Source organism: Stegostoma tigrinum, chromosome 28 (assembly GCF_030684315.1).
Source record: "Stegostoma tigrinum isolate sSteTig4 chromosome 28, sSteTig4.hap1, whole genome shotgun sequence".
Taxonomy (NCBI): Eukaryota; Metazoa; Chordata; class Chondrichthyes; order Orectolobiformes; family Stegostomatidae; genus Stegostoma; species Stegostoma tigrinum.
In genome coordinates, this window is record NC_081381.1 from 39873378 (window position 1) to 39887967 (window position 14590).

The following is a 14590-nucleotide window of genomic DNA, read 5'->3' on the forward strand; positions in this document are numbered from 1 at the left end:
TGCCTCCAGTGTATATCAATATTGCACTGTATGTACAAGAGAGGACTTTTTTTGGATAGAGTCAAAGTACAATGTTTGTTTGTTTACTTGACATGCTACTGGACAGAACTGAACTGCATTTGTGACAATGAATATTTAATACAAAGAGATTAGTTGAGAGTAAAGTATATTTTTGAAATTAAAAAAGTGAATACTCACCCTTTACACTAATTAGGGGTGACATTGAGTCGAGCATGAAGCAAACACCGAACTGCATTCTCCTTTGGAACATGATAAGATTGAACACAGTAGAATTGCACTCCTTTCAATAATACTAGAAGACAAGCAAGAAGTTCACTAGTTGGTCCAAATGATGCAAGATTGCAAAATGTTTCAAAAGAACAATTTGGCTTCTTAAAACCTTTTCTGAAAAAGGCGACAATAATGCTTCCAAATTAAGAATAATGGGTGTGAGCTGCTGTTCAATATCAGAGTCAAACTAATATAGTTGATGTATTTTTGACATCAAATTCGCCTTTTGGATGTAGTTGAGTTGAGTCATAACTGATGCTCCAATTCATAAAGCATCTCTTCAGGCACTTTGATTTACATTCAGAACTATGTTCATCAGTTGAATGAGAATGATTTCAATTTAATTCCCTTCCTTATCTCTATGGAGTTTGACAGCCAAGAATAGAATTCCTCAATCCGATGATTATTGTTCCATTTATTGGAATGTAAATTGTTGTAATTCTGATTGCTGCTTTTCACCCTGGAGTGTGAAAACAGGAATAAGTCAAGGGCAAAAGGAAGCCATTCAGCTTGGTAAGCTCAAGTACTGCATAAATCCAGCTGTTACTTGACCTTTATGAGCATTCCTGATTTTATAGATCACTGCATCATTCCTGAACGCTTGTCGAGCTTTGAGTAAAGACAATTTGGTCAACACTCCTGCACGTGGATGTGCTAACCTTAGAGGTATCGAGTATCCAACCAGCCAACTCTTTTCAGCCCATGGAGGTGGACACAGATGAGTCGCCAAAGAGCTTTAGTTTTGCTCTAATGATTGGACATAGTGCTGACAACAAGGCCAGGATATTTTTACCAGTCCTCAATTACCCTTAGAACTGCCTTGTTGTATTGCTGCAGTCCATGTGGTGTACTTCTGCTACAAAGTAATTCCTGACTTAGTTGCACAGACATCTAATGGATGCACAAATGCCCCACAGGCCCATCAATTTTAATTATAAAACATACTTTAATATAATACCATAATATGGGCCTAGACTGTGAGTATCAATAGTATATTCTACTGTGAAAAACATTGTTTGAAATTAACACTACTGTACCTCCTAACAGAATAATCATTACGAGTGGAAAATCTGACCGAACCTTTCCCCCTTCAGCTCACCACAACAGCTTAGAAAAGCAAATTTCACAAAGATTCATGATAAAAGATGGGACTTTGTTTGGGTGTATGATTTAATACAGCTTTAGATTTACATTTAAAGGCTGGAATGTTGAGAAACTTAACTTGCTGTTTGAGAACTTGAGGGAAGGACTTCCTCAGAAAATGAAAACCTGTGTAATTAATTGCTTAAACACGCATAAAACATGCCTAACAACATTATTATCTTCAATGGCCTTGGAAGGCATGTCAGATTTAATTATAATGCAGCCTGCCTTAGATTATATTCACATCACTTTGGAACAAAAATAATTCAATTAAAATAAACTTAGCCAGTAGGTTGGCAGTGAATTAAAGTGAATCCAGCAGCTAATTAAGAATTAGAAACAAAAACTAAATAGCCATTGTCTTTTGTCTATATCAATGAAATTCTGTTAATGGGGAAAGTGCCCATGGGAAAAACATATGTAATCCATTCAAATAAATTGGCTCCAAAATTGGGTGGGTCACAATTCCACCTTTCTCTTTGAATCTTGTGCACAAATCTGCACAATCTTACATCCAGCATTCCTAAAATACCTCTCGCCATTCAGCCACCTCCCTTCACATTGTTTGGGCATGTAAGTTACAACAGGTTTTTGGTTGAATTATTGACAGGCTTCAATGTTTATTTAGTGATAACACACCGATTAGTATAGACTGGCTAATTCGTCCTTTGAACTTGACCCACCATTCAATTAGATCATCACTGATCTGCCACACATGTTCAATTCCAGAGATGGAGCCAGTCTTTGAACACTTATTTCTTTGTTAATTGGATTTACAGTGTGGCTCACATGTAACTATTGGAAGCTGTATATATTGAGTTAGGCACCGGAGTATAACAGTGGTAGGTCGACCTTACAAAATGTTCCTTAACAACATCTAGGGGCTTTCATCAAAATTTGAAGAACAATCTCACAGACTAACCAAGCAACAGCCTGACATAATCATATTTGTGGAATCATATAATTAAGAAAATGTCCCAGAGATGTGGGCTGAAGGGCCTGTACTGTGCTATATTGATCTATGTTCTAGATCACCATCAACATCCATGGGAAGGACAAGGGTCACCGATACATACCACTACCTGAAACAAACTTTTTTAAGACACATCATCCCGACATGGAGTTATGTCGCCATTCCTTCATTCTTGCTGAGTGAAATTTCTAGAATTCCCTTCTTAACTGTGTACATTAATATACTTTTCTTATTTAGTATTTGTTCCTGATTAAGCCAACATTTAATGGCCATACCCAATTGCTTTGGACAAGGTGATGGTGAACTGCCTACTTCAACCATTGCAGTCCTTGGGGCACGGGGTCACTCACTGTGCAGGCCCTGTTATTTTCTCACCGAAAGAACATATAAACAACATTATATCTATCTGAACTCAACAAACAAGTGATGGTCATTGCCTGGCTCATTGCCCTCAACAATGCCAACCTGCCTGGTTTAAGTTCAAATAAAACTTGAGAGTTAACTGTCCGTCATCATCTAACAGGTATATTTTCTTTGGCAGCGCCTCAGAGTCCACTTGCCAACCAATCAATGCACTCTCCTGCAATGCAAAAAGGTTATTTTCTCTTTTCATTAGTATTTCTTGCAAATTGTCCTGATGAGTGTGAGATGAAAAGCTTCGATAAAATGCGTCTTTTTAGAAATGCTCAACCTTTATATTTAGCTGCACAAAGTTATATATTACAATCCTACATTTCTTAACTCAATTGTTACTGCTTTAGTCTGTCTGGTGTTTCAAGTCAATGCTCAATTAATGTCCAGCACCATCATTACACAATTAATGTTCTATTAAAACCTATTTATTTCTATTTTATCTGAATCCCTTGATGCTCCTATCTAATCATAATTCATTATTCTCAGTTTTGAAGATTTCATTTACCACAGCATCCTCAACTTTGTGGTGGAGAGAATTTGAGATTTATGCTCACTGATGTGTGAAAAATTGCTTGCTGACTTTACTCCTAAATGGCTAATCTAAAAGGATATAATTTAAAAAAAATAGAATCCCTACAGAATGGAAGCAGGCCATTTGGTCCATCAAGTCCACACCACCCTTTTGAAGAGAATCCTACCCAGAGACATCCTCTACCCGGAGCCACACATTTGCCCAACTAACCTGCACATCCTTGGATACTATAGGCAATTTACCATTGTAAATCCATGTAACCCACACATCCTTGGACTGTGGGGAGGGGTACCGGAGCACCCAAAGGAAACTCACACAGATGCAGGGAGAGGGAGAATGTGCATACTTCACACAGACAAGGCTGGAATTGAACCTGGGTTGCTGGCGCTCTGAGGCACCAGTCCTGGCCACTGAGCAACATTGTTCTGTATTCTCCAACACAGGAAGTAATCTATTGAGTTACTCATTTTATTCAACACAGTTAAATCACCCTATGTTTTAAACTTAAAGAAACCTCTCTTTCTAATTTAATCCTTGAAACTATGGTATCAGTCATTTGAATCGGTGCTATATACTTTTCAAGGGCAAGAATCCTTCCTGAGGTTTGGTGCATGAGGTTGAAAGAAATAGTCCAGATTGAATATGGTAAAGACTTAATATATCTGGAGCAAAATGTACTCCCCATGAAACACAGCTCATTTTCAGTTAAAGATCAACATTCGGTTGACATCTCTAATTTTTGTTGCAGTTGGCCACTGGATTGAATGTGTGTATCCCAATTCTCCACTTGTTTTCACTATTTGGAAAAGATCAAACATAAATAATTGGCTTCTTTTGGAATGAAAAGGGAGGAAGCAGTTGCTTTACCTGGAGCGTCAGAGGCTGACCTTATAGAGTTGAGTAAAATCATACGGGGTATGGATAAGGTAAATAGCCAAGACCTTTCTCCCAGCATAGGGGAGTCCAAAACTGGAGGGCATAGGTGTAAAGTGAGAGGGAAAAGATATAAAAGGGACCTACTGAGCAACCTTCTCATACAGCCAGTGATGCATGTCTGGAATGAGCTGCCAGAAGTGGAGGCTGGTACAATGACAACATTTAAAAGACATCCGGATGGTTATATGAATAGGAAGGGCTCAGTGGGATATGGGCCAAATACTGGCAAATGGGACTAGATTAATTTAGGACATCTGGTTGGCATGGACAGTTGGACGAAAGGGTCTGTTTCCGTGCTGTAGGACACTATGACTGAAGCTGGACACCAGAAAATCTGTCAATTGCATAAAACAACTATTCCCTACCAGACAATTACAAGAAGTTAATGGAAGTAATCACTTTGTACAAGTTGTACTTATTCAGATGCTAATTCACTTCAAGTAAATTCTAGTAGGGAAGTGTTGGGAATTTTGAATCAAATTATAGAGGGGCAGCTGCTTTTCAAACAATATTTACAGGCTGTGGTCCAACTAATCAATTATTAGGTTGCTTGATGTAACTACTTTTATGTAATAACACTTCCGTGAATACTCTGTTTGTTGCAATTATTTGGCAGCACTGCAAGCTCTGACATTAGATCACAATGAAATATTTCAAGTTAAGCATTACGCTAATGCCCCATTTGCTAATCCCTGTGGATGGAAAATATGATATAGCATTTTCTTAAAAGAAGATCGAGGGAGTGCCTTTCATGTCTGAGGCCAGTGTTTGCTTTTCAGTCAATGTTCGCCAATAGGTTGGGTTCGAAATTCAGAGACAGCAAGAGACTATTTATGTTCAAGGGTGTCCCTGATATTGGACAGACTGTCCGAGAGCTGTTGCTTCTGGCTGGGAGATTGGGCAGTTTGCAATTTCTTTAACATTGCAAATCTCATTGCAAATTATCATAAGGCTCTTAACAAGCACTTTCAATATATAAAAAAAAATAGAACTACAGAGGGATCTTTGGCCAAAGATCGAGGAAATAAATACATGAGGTTAAAATACAAATGCTCAAAGCCAAGGTCACCAGGCATTTAACATTGTGAATGCATAAAGTGCAGGAATTGAAGGGGTGCAGAAAGCACAGACGGGTGCACCATTGGAAGGGATTCCTTGGATAATAAGAGATAGAGGACTGGATGGATTTCTGGAGATATTGAATGTGTTGGTGCTATTAGAACAAGAATCTGTGCACGCCAGTGAGGACAGGGATAGGAGCCATCAGGCTAGGTGACTGAAGCTCAGGGCTGAGTGTGGGATGTGTTGATGGTGTGCAAGTGAGAGTTGGGGCATCTTTGTGTTGGCATTAGAAGATCAAGAGCTTGGCATCTCGGAGATGATGGATGGGAGATTAGAGGTCAGGAATGATGATATTCATTATAGGTTTGGGATAACTTTTCCTGCTTCCTCATTCAATTTAATTGCTCAGCATCTCTCATGCAGGTGAAAACTGGTTTCCCACTGTGCAACTAATGATTTCAGCTTAAAACCCATTGTGCTGCTGAAGTTTTGATAAATTCAGAGGTCCTAAAAGAATAGGAAATAGCAAAGTTCTGGAGAAACTAAGCTGAGTTCAGAGGAAAAATCATCATCAGACTCGATTTTACTCTCTCTAGAGATACTGCCAGACCTGTTGAGTTTGAACTCACTCTCAGTTATTATGTTAGATTCCAACATCCACAGTATCTCTCTTCAGTTTTACATTATAGTACATGGCATTTAGGTCCAAGATCCCTCTAACTCCATGCAGCCTAGGAGATAAATGACCAGACATGAAAAAAAATCTAATCTTTGATGCTCAGTTTTACCAAGAAGCAGACAGCCTTGTTCAGGGAAAAAAAATGCAACGAACCAAATATTCTGATCAATGGTTGTGGACACGTAAAAAATCAACCATCGCATTGTCTTTGTGGTGACACGGTCCAGCATTCACACTGAGAATACCTGCCTTCACACTGAGAATACCTGCCTTCACACTGAGAATACCTGCCTTCACTCTGAGAATACCTGCCATCACACTGAGAATACCTGCCTTCACACTGAGAATGCCTGCCTTCACACTGAGAATACCTGCATTCACACTGAGAATACCTGCCTTCACACTGAGAATACCTGCATTCACACTGAGAATACCTGCCATCACACTGAGAATACCTGCATTCACACTGAGAATACCTGCCATCACACTGAGAATACCTGCCATCACACTGAGAATAGCTGACTTCACACTGAGAATACCTGCGTTCACACTGAGAATACCTGCCATCACATTGAGAATACCTGCCATCACATTGAGAATACCTGCCATCACACTGAGAATACCTGCCTTCATATTGAGAATACCTGCCATGACACTGAGAATACCTGCCTTCACACTGAGAATACCTGCCTTCACACTCTGAATACCTGCATTCACATTGAGAATACCTGCATTCACACTGAAAGTACCTGCCTTCACACTGAGAATACCTGCCTTCACATTGAGAATACCTGCCTTCACACTGAGATTACCTGCCTTCTCACTCTGAATACCCGCATTCACATTGAGAATACCTGCATTCACACTGAGAATACTTGCCATCACACTGAGAATACTTGCCATCACACTGAGAATATCTGCCTTCACAGTGAGAGTCCCTGCCTTCACACTGAGAATACTCGCCTTCACAGTAAGAATTCCTGCCATCACACTCTGAATACCTGCATTCACATTGGGAAAACCTGCCTTCACACTGAGAATACCTGCATTTACACTGAGAATACCTGCCTTCATGTTGAGAATACCTGCCATCACACTGAGAATACCTGCCATCACATTGAGAATTCCTGCCTTCACATTGAGAAAACCTGCCTTCACACTGAGAATACCTGCCTTCACACTCTGAATACCTGCCATCACAATGAGAATACCTGCCATCACATTGAGAATACCTGCCATCACACTGAGAATACCTGCCTTCACATTGAGAATACCTGCCTTCACACTGAGAATACTTGCCATCACATTGAGAATACCTGTCTTCACACTGAGAATACCTGCCATCACATTGAGAAAATCTGCCTTCACATTGAGAATTCCTGCCTTCACACTCTGAATACCTTCCATCACATTGTGAATACCTGCCTTCACACTGAGAATACCTGCATACACACTGAGAATACCTGCCATCTCATTGAGAATACCTGCATTCACACTCAGAATACCTATGTTCACACTGAGAATACCTGCCATCACATTGAGAATACCTGCCTTCACATTGAGAATTCCTGCCTTCGCACTCTGAATACCTGCCATCACATTGTGAATACCTGCCATCTCATTGAGAATACCTGCATTCACACTCAGAATACCTACGTTCACACTGAGAATACCTGCCTTCACATTGAAAATACCTGCCTTCACATTGAGAATACCTGCCTTCACACTGAGAATACCTGCCTTCACACTCTGACTACCTGCCTTCACTCTGCGAATACCTTTCAACACATTGAGAATACCTGCCATCACATTGAAAATACCTGGCTTCACACTGAGAATACCTGCCTTCACACTGAGAAAGTCTGCCTTCACATTGAGAATGCCTGCCATCACATTGCGAACACCTGCCTTCACACTGAGAATACCAGCCTTCACACTGAGAATACCTGCCATCACATCGAGAATGCCTGACTTCACACTCTGAATACCTGCCATCACACTGAGAATACCTGCCTTCTCACTCTGAATACCTTCATTCACATTGAGAATACCTGCCTTCACACTGAGAATACTTGCCATCACACTGAGAATATCTGCCTTCACACTGAGAGTACCTGCCTTCACACTGAGAATACTAGCCTTCACAGTGAGAATACCTGCCATAACACTCTGAATACCTGCATTCACATTGAGAAAACCTGCCTTCACACTGCGAATACCTGCATTTACACTGAGAATACCTGCCTTCACGTTGAGAATACCTGCCATCACAGTGAGAATACCTGCCATCACATTGAGAATTCCTGCCTTCACATTGAGAATACCTGCCTTCACACTGAGAATACTTGCCTTCAGACTCTGAATACCTGCCATCACATTGAGAATACCTGCCATCACATTGAGAATACCTGCCATCACACTGAGAATACCTGCCATCACACTGAGAATACCTGCCTTCACACTGAGAATACTTGCCATCACATTGAGAATACCTGCCTTCACACTGAGAATACCTGCCTTCATATTGAGAATACCTGCCTTCACACTGAGAATGCCTGCCATCACACTGAGAATACCTGCCTTCACATTGAGAATACCTGCCTTCACACTGAGGATACCTGCCTTCATATTGAGAATACCTGCCCTCACACTGAGAATACGTGCCATCACACTGAGAATACCTGCCTTCACTCAGCGAATACCTTTCAACACATTGAGAATACCTGCGATCAAATTGAGAATACCTGCCTTCACAACTGAGAATACGTGCATTCACACTGAGAACACCCTACTTCACAGTGAGAATACCTGCCGTCACACTCTGAATACATGCCATCACATTGAGATTACCTGCCTTCACACTGAGAATACCTCCTCTCACACTCAGAATACCTGAATTCACATCGAGAATGCCTGAATTCACACTCTGAATACCTGCCATCACATTGAGAATACCTGCTTCACTCTGAGAATACGTGCATTCACACTGAGAACACCTGCCTTCACATTCAGAATACCTGCCTTCCCATTGAGAATAACTGCCTTCACAATGAGAATACCTGCCATCACACTGAGAACACCTGCCTTCACATTCAGAATACCTGCCTTCCCATTGAGAATAACTGCCTTCACAATGAGAATACCTGCCATCACACTGAGAACACCTGCCTTCACTCTGCGAATACCTTTCAACACATTGAGAATACCAGCCATCACATTGAGAATACTTGCCTTCACATTGAGAATACCTGTCTTCACACTGAGAATACCTGCCATCACATTGAGAAAACCTGCCTTCACATTGAGAATTCCTGCCTTCACACTCTGAATACCTGCCATCACATTGAGAATACCTGCTTCACACTGAGAATACGTGCATTCACACTGAGAACACCTGCCTTCACAGTGAGAATACCTTTCAACACATGAGAATACCTGCCATCACATTGAGAATACTTGTCTTCACACTGAGAATACCTGCCATCACATTGAGAAAACCTGCCTTCACATTGAGAATACCTGCCTTCACACTCTGAATACCTGCCATCACATTGTGAATCCCTGCTTTCACACTGAGAATACCTGCATACACACTGAGAATACCTGCCTTCACACTGAGAATACCTGCCTCCACATTGAGAATACCTGCCTTCACACTGAGAATACCTGCCATCTCATTGAGAATACCTGCATTCACACTCAGAATACCTACGTTCACACTGAGAATACCTGCCATCACATTGGGAATACCTGCCTTCACATTGAGAATTCCTGCCTTCACACTCTGAATACCTGCCATCACATTGTGAATACCTGCTATCTCATTGAGAATACCTGAATTCACACTCAGAATACCTACGTTCACACTGAGAATACCTGCCTTCACATTGAAAATACCTGCCTTCACATTGAGAATACCTGCCTTCACACTGAGAATACCTGCCTTCACACTCTGACTACCTGCCTTCACTCTGCCAATACCTTTCAACACATTGAGAATACCTGCCATCACACTGAGAATTCCTGCCTTCACTCTGCGAATACCTTTCAACACATTGAGAATACCTGCCATCACATTGAAAATACCTGGCTTCACACTGAGAATACCTGCCTTCACACTGAGAAAGTCTGCCTTCACATTGAGAATGCCTGCCATCACATTGCAAATACCTGCCTTCACACTGAGAATACCTGCCTTCACACTGAGAATACCTGCCATCACATTGAGAATACCTGCTTCACACTGAGAATACGTGCATTCACACTGAGAACACCTGCCTTCACACTGAGAATACCTGCCATCACACTGAGAACACCTGCCTTAACTGTGCGAATACCTTTCAACACATGAGAATACCTGCCATCACTTTGAGAAAACTTGCCTTCACATTGAGAATACCTGCCTTCACACTCTGAATACCTGCCATCACATTGTGAATACCTGCTTTCACACTGAGAATACCTGCATACACACTGAGAATACCTGCTTTCACACTCAGAATACCTACGTTCACACTGAGAATATCTGCCATCTCATTGAGAATACCTGCATTCACACTCAGAATACCCACGTTCACACTGAGAATACCTGCCAACACATTGAGAATACCTGCCTTCACATTGAGAATTCCTGCCTTCACACTGAGAATTCCTGCCTTCACTCTGCGAATACCTTTCAACACAGTGAGAATACCTGCCATCACATTGAAAATACCTGGCTTCACACTGAGAATACCTGCCTTCACACTGAGAAAATCTGCCTTCACATTGAGAATTCCTGCCTTCGCACTCTGAATACCTGCCATCACACTGAGAATACCTGCCTTCACATTGTGAATACCTGTCTTCACATTGAGAATACCTGGCTTCACACTGAGAATACCTGCCTTCTCACTCTGAATACCTTCATTCACATTGAGAATACCTGCCTTCACACTGAGAATACTTGCCATCACACTGAGAATATCTGCCTTCACACTGAGAGTACCTGCCTTCACACTGAGAATACTAGCCTTCACAGTGAGAATACCTGCCATCACACTCTGAATACCTGCATTCACATTGAGAAAACCTGCCTTCACACTGAGAATACCTGCATTTACACTGAGAATACCTGTCATCACGTTGAGAATACCTGCCATCACAGTGAGAATACCTGCCTTCACATTGAGAATACCTGCCTTCACACTGAGGATACCTGCCTTCATATTGAGAATACCTGCCCTCACACTGAGAATACGTGCCATCACACTGAGAATACCTGCCTTCACTCAGCGAATACCTTTCAACACATTGAGAATACCTGCGATCAAATTGAGAATACCTGCCTTCACAACTGAGAATACGTGCATTCACACTGAGAACACCCTACTTCACAGTGAGAATACCTGCCGTCACACTCTGAATACATGCCATCACATTGAGATTACCTGCCTTCACACTGAGAATACCTCCTCTCACACTCAGAATACCTGAATTCACATCGAGAATGCCTGAATTCACACTCTGAATACCTGCCATCACATTGAGAATACCTGCTTCACTCTGAGAATACGTGCATTCACACTGAGAACACCTGCCTTCACATTCAGAATACCTGCCTTCCCATTGAGAATAACTGCCTTCACAATGAGAATACCTGCCATCACACTGAGAACACCTGCCTTCACTCTGCGAATACCTTTCAACACATTGAGAATACCTGCCATCACATTGAGAATACCTACCTTCACATTGAGAATACCTGTCTTCACACTGAGAATTCCTGCCTTCACATTGAGAAAACCTGCCTTCACATTGAGAATACCTGCCTTCACACTCTGAATACCTGCCATCACATTGAGAATACCTGCTTCACACTGAGAATACGTGCATTCACACTGAGAACACCTGCCTTCACAGTGAGAATACCTTTCAACACATGAGAATACCTGCCATCACATTGAGAATACTTGTCTTCACACTGAGAATACCTGCCATCACATTGAGAAAACCTGCCTTCACATTGAGAATACCTGCCTTCACACTCTGAATACCTGCCATCACATTGTGAATCCCTGCTTTCACACTGAGAATACCTGCATACACACTGAGAATACCTGCCTTCACACTGAGAATACCTGCCTCTACATTGAGAATACCTGCCATCACATTGTGAATACCTGCTATCTCATTGAGAATACCTGCATTCACACTCAGAATACCTACGTTCACACTGAGAATACCTGCCTTCACATTGAAAATACCTGCCTTCACATTGAGAACACCTGCCTTCACACTGAGAATACCTGCCTTCACACTCTGACTACCTGCCTTCACTCTGCCAATACCTTTCAACACATTGAGAATACCTGCCATCACACTGAGAATTCCTGCCTTCACTCTGCGAATACCTTTCAACACATTGAGAATACCTGCCATCACATTGAAAATACCTGGCTTCACACTGAGAATACCTGCCTTCACACTGAGAAAGTCTGCCTTCACATTGAGAATGCCTGCCATCACATTGCAAATACCTGCCTTCACACTGAGAATACCTGCCTTCACACTGAGAATACCTGCCATCACATCGAGAATGCCTGACTTCACACTCTGAATACCTGCCATCACATTGAGAATACCTGCTTCACACTGAGAATACGTGCATTCACACTGAGAACACCTGCCTTCACACTGAGAATACCTGCCATCACACTGAGAACACCTGCCTTAACTGTGCGAATACCTTTCAACACATGAGAATACCTGCCATCACTTTGACAAAACCTGCCTTCACATTGAGAATACCTGCCTTCAAACTCTGAATACCTGCCATCACATTGTGAATACCTGCTTTCACACTGAGAATACCTGCATACACACTGAGAATACCTGCCTTCACACTGAGAATACCTGCCTCCACATTGAGAATACCTGCCTTCACACTCAGAATACCTACGTTCACACTGAGAATATCTGCCATCTCATTGAGAATACCTGCATTCACACTCAGAATACCCACGTTCACACTGAGAATACCTGCCATCACATTGAGAATACCTGCCTTCACATTGAGAATTCCTGCCTTCACACTCTGAATATCTGCCATCACATTGTGAATACCTGCCTTCACACTGAGAATTCCTGCCTTCACTCTGCGAATACCTTTCAACACAGTTAGAATACCTGCCATCACATTGAAAATACCTGGCTTCACACTGAGAATACCTGCCTTCACACTGAGAAAATCTGCCTTCACATTGAGAATTCCTGCCTTCGCACTCTGAATACCTGCCATCACACTGAGAATACCTGCCTTCACATTGTGAATACCTGTCTTCACATTGAGAATACCTGGCTTCACACTGAGAATACCTGCCTTCTCACTCTGAATACCTTCATTCACATTGAGAATACCTGCCTTCACACTGAGAATACTTGCCATCACACTGAGAGTACCTGCCTTCACACTGAGAATACTAGCCTTCACAGTGAGAATACCTGCCATCACACTCTGAATACCTGCATTCACATTGAGAAAACCTGCCTTCACACTGAGAATACCTGCATTTACACTGAGAATACCTGTCATCACGTTGAGAATACCTGCCATCACAGTGAGAATACCTGCCATCACATTGAGAATTCCTGCCTTCACATTGAGAATACCTGCCTTCACACGGAGCATACCTGCCTTCACACTCTGAATACCTGCCATCACATTGAGAATACCTGCCATCACATTGAGAATACCTGCCATCACACTGAGAATACCTGCCTTCACATTGAGAATACCTGCCGTCACACTGAGAATACTTGCCATCACATTGAGAATACCTGCCTTCACACTGAGAATACCTGCCTTCATATTGAGAATACCTGCCTTCACACTGAGAATGCCTGCCATCACACTGAGAATACCTGCCTTCACATTGAGAATACCTGCCTTCACACTGAGGATACCTGCCTTCATAATGAGAATACCTGCCCTCACACTGAGAATACGTGCCATCACACTGAGAATACCTGCCTTCACTCAGCGAATACCTTTCAACACATTGACAATACCTGCGATCAAATTGAGAATACCTGCCTTCACACTGAGAATACGTGCATTCACACTGAGAACACCCTACTTCACAGTGAGAATACCTGCCGTCACACTATGAATACATGCCATCACATTGAGATTACCTGCCTTCACACTGAGAATACCTCCTCTCACACTCAGAATACCTGAATTCACATCGAGAATGCCTGAATTCACACTCTGAATACCTGCCATCACATTGAGAATACCTGCTTCACTCTGAGAATACGTGCATTCACACTGAGAACACCTGCCTTCACATTCAGAATACCTGCCTTCCCATTGAGAATAACTGCCTTCACAATGAGAATACCTGCCATCACACTGAGAACACCTGCCTTCACTCTGCGAATACCTTTCAACACATTGAGAATACCTGCCATCACATTGAGAATACCTGCCTTCACATTGAGAATACCTGTCTTCACACTGAGAATACCTGCCATCACATTGAGAAAACCTGCCTTCACATTGAGAATTCCTGCCTTC